We start from the raw sequence: 9,548 nt of genomic DNA on the forward strand, positions 1-9,548 counted from the left end.
TATCCACTCCACCCTCTCCTCCCTGACCTATCACCTTCATCTCCTCCCCCACTCAGCTATTGTACTCTATGCTACTTTCTCCCCACCCCCACCCCCCTCTAGCTCATCTCTCCACGCTTCAGGCTCTCTGCCTTTATTCCTGATGAAGGGCTTTTGCCCGAAACGTCGATTTTGCTGCTCCTCGGATGCTGCCTGAACTGCTGTGCTCTTCCAGCACCACTGATCCAACATAAGGATGAGAATGTTAAACTCGAGACATTCATGAGGGCATTGAATGATTATTTGCATTAAAATAATTTTCAAGGATATAGTGAACTAAGCAGGTGATTGGCACTTGGTAACAATGCCCATTCAACAAACTAGTGGTATGATGGGCCAAATGGCGGCCTTCAGTACTATAATACTTCTGTAATTCTGTGAATGTCTTCAAACTATCCTCATAACTGAAACTCCTTATCCCTAGAACCAATCTTGGGATGTCCATTTGGATATTTTATGCTGTTTTACCAGGCACTACGCAAATGCAAGTTATTATTATTAATTCCCTTGTTGATCAATATGGTCTAAGTCAGCCACAGCAGCTCCAATTAACCCTTTCAATACTGATTGTGACTGTACACTTATTATCAATCAAGGCTGGGCAATAAATGCTGAACTTTCCAGAGATGCCCATATCTCATGAATACATTTTGCAAAAGGAGCAGTCAGTGATATAATGCAAGTAGACTTTGCAAATATATGACCTTGACCTTGGTTGAAACCAGTTGTAATAAAATATCAAAATTTGATAAAACTCAAAGGATCATAAGGCTTCATGACTATTGCATCATTGCAGTACAATGGGCAGATTTGGACCCACAAAAATACTGATAAAACTCCTAGAATGTCACATAAAATGTAAGCATTCGACTTATTGAATCAATGTAAATTAGCTAGCCTTTTTAACGAGGATTTTGGAAATTGAAGGCAGCCAGATTGTGACCTATTTGGGCCACGTCATCCCTTATGCCACTCAACAGCTTGCACAGTCAGTGCTGAATTCTGAATGCTGATCCCTATTGACATGTTTAAAATAGATGCAATAAAGATGTGGGTGGGGGGGAGGGAAATACTGAGTTATACTTTCTCAATTATCCTTTTCTATCTCTGCCATCTCTGTTCCTCTTCTCTGAAAACTGCCTGATGCCAAACAAGTTATTGCTTGCAGCATTTGATTCAGTTAATGCATGCATCACGAACACCACCCATTTCAACCTCACAAACATTGCCTCACTCCATTTTGCCTCAACTCATCCATTGTCAAAACCTTCATCCATGCCATCATTTGACTTAGGAGTGGTATGATGGCTTGTCGTTCACACTGCTGTCTCACAATACTAGGGTTCTGGATTCAAATCCAGCGTCAGGTGACTATGGAGATTTTGCACGTTGTCCCTGTGCTTGCAGGAGTTTCCTCCCACAGTCCAAAGGTTAGGTGGATTGGCCATGCTAAATTGCCTATAGTCAAAAAGTGCATTGCTGGTAAAGCACAGCTGGTCAGGCAGCATATGAGGAGCAGGAGAGTCGATGTTTCGAGCTTAAGGTCTGCATAAGGAAAGTGAAGAGCTTATGCTCAAAACGTTGACTCTCCTGGTCCTGAGATGCTGCCTGACCCGCTGTGCTTTTCTACCCTACACTGTTTGACTCTGATCTCCAGCTTCTGCAGCCCTCACTTTCTCCTAAATTCCCCATAGTGTCCAGGGATGTGCAGGCTAGGTAGAGTAGCCATGGGAAATGAAGGCTTCCGTAGACAGGGTAGGTCTGGGTGAGATGCTGTTTAGAAGTTTGGAGTGGACTTGAACAGCCAGCTTCCACACTGTAGGGATTCTATGATTTTTTTCTGCTTTTATACTAAGAAAACTGCAGTGCTGAACCTTTAAAAATTTTTTTTACTTGTGTAATTAAGATTTTGAACCTAGGTACTTTGTACCTAAGGTGGCGCTGTGTATGGCAACACTTTACACTTTTCACTCTGTCCTTATCGTCTCCTGGACCAATCTTGCCTGAACCCAAACTCATCGATGCGGGCAGAAAGACATAAAACAAAAGATCCTCCAATGAAATTAAACTGATATGCCTGTAACTGCTGAACTTATCTTTTTACCCTTTTTGATGTTGTACCATTGGTGCCATCCCTGTATCTAAGGAGGATTGGAAAATTAGGGCCAGTTTCCTTCCATCCTCTCAGTATCCTTGGAAGAATTTTAGCTGACCCTGGCACCATACCAAGTAGGAGCATCACAAAGTGTGAATGATGTGGTGCTATTCCTTGAGGGTGTGCAGAGCTTTACTGGAACAATGTAGGACCTTGAAGACTGAGTGGGAGTAGGATGGTTTTAGTCAGTGTAGTAACACGCTTAACAACACCATATGGGATTCATGAGCTCAGTAGCAGAAAATACTATTGCCCCACGATGTACCCAGTGGTTTTTGTCTTGTTGTGAAAAAGCCTTTGATGATTACACAGGAAGCTCTTAAAGCTTTCAATGTCCAATTAATCTTTTCATGCCCACAGCTGTTTCAGTTTTTCCAAAGTGAACTTCCAAATTTAATTAGTATGCAAATTCTGATATTTTAATGATGATGATAAAAGCCACTTGCAACCCTTTGAAAGAATTGGATCCAAATTAATCATTGGTACCATCCTAATGCACTTTATTGTAGTTAATAAATATTAAATATTTGTGAAACCTTTTTGTTCACAATAAGCTGCAGATGATGGTGATGACATCATGCCAACTCTGTTTTTGTTGTTTGTTGAAGAGTTTTAGATTTAGATTTAGATTTAGATTACATTACAGTGTGGAAACAGGCCCTTCAGCCCTAATATATTTTTAATTTTTAATTTTCATCATGCACTTCAATGTATTTCAAATGTGGCAGCTTACATCATGCCAAACAGAGCAATTTGGTTAATGACACTCTCAAGATAGTGCACTCACTGACTGTGTGGGTTGTATCTATATTTATACTGTATTTTTTGATATGTCCAGCCCAAGGCAAAAAAATACAAATTAGAAGCAGAATTAGACCATTCTATCCCTTGAATCTACTCCACCATTCAATAAGATCATAGTTGAGGTGCTTCAGGTTCAATATTCCCATTTACTCCATTGATTTCTCTGCCTAACAAACATCTGTTTGCTTCTGCCTTATTGAATGATCCACCTCTAATATTTGTGGAAGCTAAGGGGTCCAAAGGCTCACAGCCCTCTGAGAGAAAATTTTGTCGTAAAAGGGCGGACCCACATTTTTAAACAGTCTCTCCTAGTTCTGGAATGACCCACCAGAGGAAACATCCTTTCCACATCCATCTGATCAAGATCATTCAGGATCTTATGCACTTCAATATCGTCACTTTTCCAAACTCTAGTGGAATCAAGCCCACCTTTCTTAAAAAAAAATCCACTCATTCCAGTTAACAATTTTGTAAACATCTTCTGAACCACTTCCAATTTATTTATATCCTTGCTGTGTACTGTAATAAAAGTGAGCAGGAAGGCTATAATTGTTGGCTTGTTATAATATGTACTGATGCCTTGTGACCAACCACTGTGGTTAAGTGTTACCATCAATCCTCTTTCTTACGCCAATCTAAGAGGCTGTTCTAGAGTTCGTAGTGCAGGATAGATCACAAATGCATCCCACTAGCTGGGGTGCTGTCTTAGACAATAAGGTGAAGTTTGAACTGCCGTGTGACTATATACGTTATTCATTTGTATTCTATTAACAGTTAGACATGTGTATCTCCATTAGGTAAAAGGTAAAGTTGCAACTGCCCAACTGAACCATTGGCCTGCTCTTTCTTTAGAGAGAGAAGACAGGTGGTGGCTTAACCTAAACAGTACAGGAGGGTAGATTTAGAAGAGTGAAACACAATTGAAAAGCAGATGGAGTAAACCATGCCTCATGCAGAGGGGGAAAAGTTGAGAAGGAGATTCCTTCATGATAACCTCAGCTGGTGTATGAATTGAACCCACGACTCTGCATTGCAAAATCATCTGTCCAGCCAACTGAGCTAACTGATCCCGTTCCAGAAAGCCCTAATCTCCAAGAGCCAATGCTCCATCCAGCAGCTGTGTTCTATACCTGAGTGGGCACAGTTTCTTCAGTTTAGTTCAGGTTAACCCCTTCACACTGATTATTTTATATAACAGGAACTAGATGAGACAGCCCAAAACTGTGGCCTTTACCTTTTGCTGCAGTTCCCCTGAGCTTCAGTGTGTCCATTAGCACCATGTGCTAGCCCTTGGACCACGTTGGTGTGCATCATTTGTTGTGGACCATACCTTGCACTGGTAGGTCAACGAGTGTCAGGCAGAACAAAAATGGTCTGATTGCCCCCAAGCAGGAATTCATGTTTGTCTCAGAGAACATCGAAACCTGCATGACAGAATTTACTGTTTCAAATCATGGTTTTATTGATCCTCTGCGTGTGCATGAAGGATCTGATGGGAAAAGCCTTTCTCACTAGCAGCCATGCCATGTTGTGGTGCTTGTTTGGAAGTTCTGTGGTGAAGTTCTGCAAATTACCCTTGGTATTCTGCTCAGGGAGCCCAGCATCTTCTCTTCAGGAGCACCGTGCTGTTATATACGGATCACAGTTTGGTCAACATGAAGACAAAGGTTTGTTTTGCACAAATCTTTCTGCAGGTGGGCAAATCAGTCCAACTGAATGGAGTATTCTGGGATAGTGTGACCATATCCGTCCTTCACAACACTAGGGACAAATAGGTCTGGATATTCTCTCTCAAGTTAGGGATGTAGAGTGCTTTGATTTCACAAGGCCATCGTGGGGGCTGATGCCCTGCTGTGGATTTCTGCTGTGGGGATTGAGTTGGTGTTCATGGATTTTGGGATGTCTCCCCCAGAAAGACTGTTAAGCCAGACACAGGGCTACCACATGTAGAGGTGAGTTGTGTGAGAGTGTGGAATTGTGTGAAATAGATAGCTGCATGATGGGAACATTGGCCAACCCCTGGTTGTAGCATACTGTCCTTTGACTGTCCTTTGTAGGACCCCAGAGTTGCCTGACACAACACAAGTTAAGACTATAACAAAGGTCAAAGAATTACTAACCTCAGCAGGACTTGAAGAAGGCTGAGACCACATAAATCTTTAACCCTGGTAGACCTCATCAGAGCTTGATCAGGCTGACTCCACATATATCTTGGGATACTGTATTAACACAAATAAAGACATTCCACAAAAATCCTTTGAGCCCCCTACAAGGATGATGTATGGGACACCAGATTTTGGATGTCAATATGATAAACCTCTGAAGTAATAACCCAGATCATAATTCAATGAACCGGTCTAATGGATGACTAACCTGTAGTGATAGTTATTGATAACTATTGATAAGTTTTAAGTATAAGTATTCCTGCTTTTCTCTCTGCAAATGACAACTTGAGAGAGAAATAGAGAACTGCAAGCAGCTCTCTCTCTCTCTCTCTTCCAAGTTTAGCCATCTGCATGCAGTTCTATTGTCAATAAAAAGTGATTGTTGTGCTGCATTTCTTTTGTTGAGTATTGTTAATTTTAGCTGTCATAGTCCTGTAGTTATTTTTAATATTTTTAACTGACTTCTACAAAAGGCTTCTTGATGCTACTTTGTCACATCTTTTAAATTCTCACCTATCATCCCCCAATGTTTGGTCTGTGCCCCATCCGTACCAATGCATGCCACTTCATGTGTCCCCATTCATCATTTTGGCACGTATATCTCCACAGCAAACTATGTGTGTCTACACAATTTCATGGCTCCTCATACCCCCATTCCAACTTATGCCACTCTATCTTTTTAAAACTATTTTTAAAAGAAATACAACAGCCTATTTAAAGAGCAGGGAATTTAAATGTCTTGTTCACTCCATAGTTCCAGGAAGCTTTTCCATTTTTTATGGACTTTCATGGCTACTCTTATCAATCCCATAGGGTACAATACTCTCCCATAGGGCACCTTACTTGTGCCATAGAACATTTTATCTCTCCCAAAGGCATATCCAGATCTATCCAGTAGTGTAACCTAGCTTTCCAAATAACGCCAGGAGTTTTAGATGTTTCTTCCAAGGTTCTAAAGCTAACAAGTCATTTATTGGCTAATCCACTTTGACATTTGGATGTCTTTGAGGTCAGTTGCTCCTTTTACACATGCAGCTGCCTCCATGACTAGCAAGGAATATAAAAACTGATAATCAGAGATTCTTGAAATATGTAAAATGCAAGTCAGAGGTCAAAGTGAACATAGATCCCTTAGAAAACTAATCTAGATAGATGATTTTGGGGGTCAAGGAAATGGCAGAGGAGTTAAGCAGATATTTTGCCTCAGTCTTTATGGTGGAAGATACTTTCAACATTCCATCCCTGAAGTAGCATTACCCAAACTAATGATGCTAAGGGCAGATAATCCTCTGGCCCTGATGGCTTGCATTCTAGGATCCTAAAAGAGGTAGCTACAGAGATAATGAATGCATTGGTTGGAATTTCCAAAAACAAAATCACTGAATTTCGGAGAAATACCAGACAATTGGAAAACTTATAATGTAAAGAGAGGGAAGTGAAAAAACAGGTAACTACAGGCCAATGATGAAAAAAAGTATTAGAATCAATTTTTAAGGATGTAATAGCAGAACATTTGGAAAATCATAACCTAATCCAGTAGTGTCAGTGTGACTTCATGGAAAGGAAATCAGGTCTGGCTAATTTACTAGAGTTTTTCAAGCAAGTCTCAACCAGAGTGGATAGAGGGGAACCAGTAGGTGTGCTATACTTGGATTCCCTGAAGAAGTTTGACAAGGTACCTCACAAAAGGTGATGAAGGTAGTGTATTGGCATGGATAGAGAACTGCTCATGGGCAGGAAACGGGGAATGGGGATAAGCAGCTCTTTTTCAGGTTCGCAATCAGTGACCTAGTGCAGTTCCACATCGGTTCTGCTATAACACTTGGTTCTTTAACATGAAGTTATAAACAGTTTACAGAGAAATATTGGTAGGTTAAATAAGAGGGTTAAAAGTTGGCAAATGGAGTACAATGTGGGAAAATGCAAAGTTGTTCACTTTGGAAGGGAGAACAAAAACAAACAGAATATTACTTAAATGGGGAAAAACAGCAGAAAGCTGCAACACAAAGGGACTTGTATACAAAACACAGAGAGTTAAAAAACAGGTGCAGTAGGAAATCAGGAAGGCTAATGGAATGTTGGCCCTTAGATTAGATTTCCTACAGTATAGAAACAGGCCCTTCAGCCCAAACCAACCCTCCAAAGAGTAGCCCCCCAGACTCATTCCCCTGCCCAATGCACCATGGGCAATTCACCTGACCAGCATATCTTTGGACTGTGGGAAGAAACTAGAGCATCCAGAGGAAACCCACATAGACACAGGGAGAATGTGCAAACTCCACACAGTCACCCAACATGGGAATTGAACCCAGGTTCCTGGCACTGTGAGGCAGCAGTGCTAACCACTGAGCCACCGTGCCACCCCAAGAATGCGATGCAATCAAATCAACCATTGTGCCAGCAAGACGAGGTGCAGAGTTTCAGATTCACTCGCCTCCATCACAGCTAAACAAAGGAGGGAGCACTCAAGCAATGCTGCATCTGCCAAAACCCGGGATTGAACCGGGGACATCAAGGGATTTGGAGTATAAGAGTAGGGAAATCTTACTGCAACTGTACAAGATGCTGGTGAGACCACATGGAGTATTGTGATCAGTTTTGATCCCCTTATTTAAGGAATTATATCATTTAATTGGAGGTAGTTCAGCGAATGTTCACTAGGATCATCCCTGATATGCAGGGATTGTCTTATGAGGAAAAGTTAAACTGGTTGGAACTCTACTCAGTGGAGTTTAGAAGGATGAGAGGTGATCACATTCGAAACATACCGAATTTTTACGGGGCATTAGCAGGGTAAGTGCTGAGAGGATGTATCCCCTCATGGGAGAGTCTACAACCAGAGGGCATCGTCTTAGAATAAAATTTAATTTAAGACTGAGATAAGGAGGAACTTCTTCTCTCAGAGGGTTGTGAGTCTTTGGAGCTCCTTGCAATCGACAGATGTGTGGGCAGAGGTCCTTGCTTACATTTAAAGTTGAGATAGAGAGATTCTTGATCAGTGGAGGAATAAATGGTTATGGGGAAAAGGCAGTAAAGTGGAATGTGAGTGATGTCAGATCAGCCATTATTCTATTGAATGGAGTAGCAGGTTCAAGGGGCCAAATGTCCTACTCCTCTTCCTATTTCTTGTGGCCTTATGGTTATAGCCACAGACGTGTGACATACATCTTTCCCCCCCTTTCCCCATTTGTGCAAATGGTGAGGATTGGGGTTGGATGGGTGGGACTTCTGAAATTGGGGCTTCAGTGACATTTTAGCTTTCCATTGTTGTAAAACTCCCCACCTTTGTGCTTGTCTATTGAGGGTGACATCTGGTTTCCTTTGCCTCTACAACCCTAACACCCCCACCAATTTTATCAGGAGATTTGTAGATTGCTCGTTCAGGGTTATTTCCAAGAACCTTGGGTGATAATTTAAAGGTGCTTCTGTAGTCTCGATCACAGGAGAGAAATGTCAGCACATTAACCATGACCTTTCCATCAAACCAACTTTCTTACTATGGTGGCCGAATTATGCATCAACCAAATCTGGGTCAGTGTTCCTGGGATGAAAGAACTGGTGTGATCAATGTAAAGCTTGACTGATTCCCTGTTCTGATCTGATTCATAGAATTGGCAACCTTAAAAAGCTTGCAATTTTATCAACAGCTTGGCTCAAGGCAACAGGAACCCAGTTGTTATGGTAACAGAATGTAAATTCAGCTTTTGGAGGAAGTCAAACAGATGTTTATTTGCCTTGTTCATACCACCTTTTCCTTCTGTCCTTTTCTAGAACTCGATTGAAAGATAAATTCAACACAGAAGCTGGTCCTCCGTTCCTTGAATTAGTCTCCTCTGGCAAGCTAAGAAGAGACAGGAAGCTATAGCAGCTTACACCCCCCTCTGCATTCTGCATTCTCCAATTCTTGCCTCTTGCACATTTCTGAATTCCTCAATCCACCGATGTTGGCCTTTAGCTCCCAAAGCTTTGGAGTTTTCTTCCTAAACATTCGTTTCTCCTGATCTCTTATTTGATCATGGCTGGGCTAGCAGTTATTGTCCATCCTGTACTGCCCTAAGGAGACAGTGAGCTGCCTTATTGAATCACTGATATGTTGGGATATATGGACTTTCTCAAGGTTGTGAAGGGATCTGTGTCTCTATTAAAACATACCTCTTTGGTCCTATTATTTTCTTATATTGTTCAGCAACAAACTGCCTGATTGCCGCATTGTGAAGCAACAGGGCAGGTTTTATTGTACATGAGGTGATATCTAAGTTGCAGCATTGACCAAATGTGACATTTCATTAATCTCATTCTGTTACCCATAGAGATATTCTTATTTCAAAGGAGTCTGACATTTTTGTAAAAGTCTATTTGGAAATATTAAGCATTTCTTGATGTTG

At 41.3% G+C, this 9,548-nt stretch overlaps 1 long non-coding RNA gene across 1 annotated transcript in view; it reads left to right on the forward strand.

Annotated features, from left to right (window-relative positions):
- Nucleotides 1-9,274, forward strand: part of LOC122559188 — a 50,207-nt gene extending 40,933 nt beyond the window's left edge. Inside the window, exon 3 of the long non-coding RNA XR_006314357.1 lies at nucleotides 8,935-9,274. This is a non-coding gene — a long non-coding RNA (uncharacterized LOC122559188). The remainder of the gene's footprint in view (nucleotides 1-8,934) is intronic.
- The last annotated feature ends 274 nt before the right edge of the window (nucleotides 9,275-9,548 follow it).

This window comes from Chiloscyllium plagiosum, chromosome 18, assembly GCF_004010195.1.
Source record: "Chiloscyllium plagiosum isolate BGI_BamShark_2017 chromosome 18, ASM401019v2, whole genome shotgun sequence".
NCBI classification, from domain to species: domain Eukaryota; kingdom Metazoa; phylum Chordata; class Chondrichthyes; order Orectolobiformes; family Hemiscylliidae; genus Chiloscyllium; species Chiloscyllium plagiosum.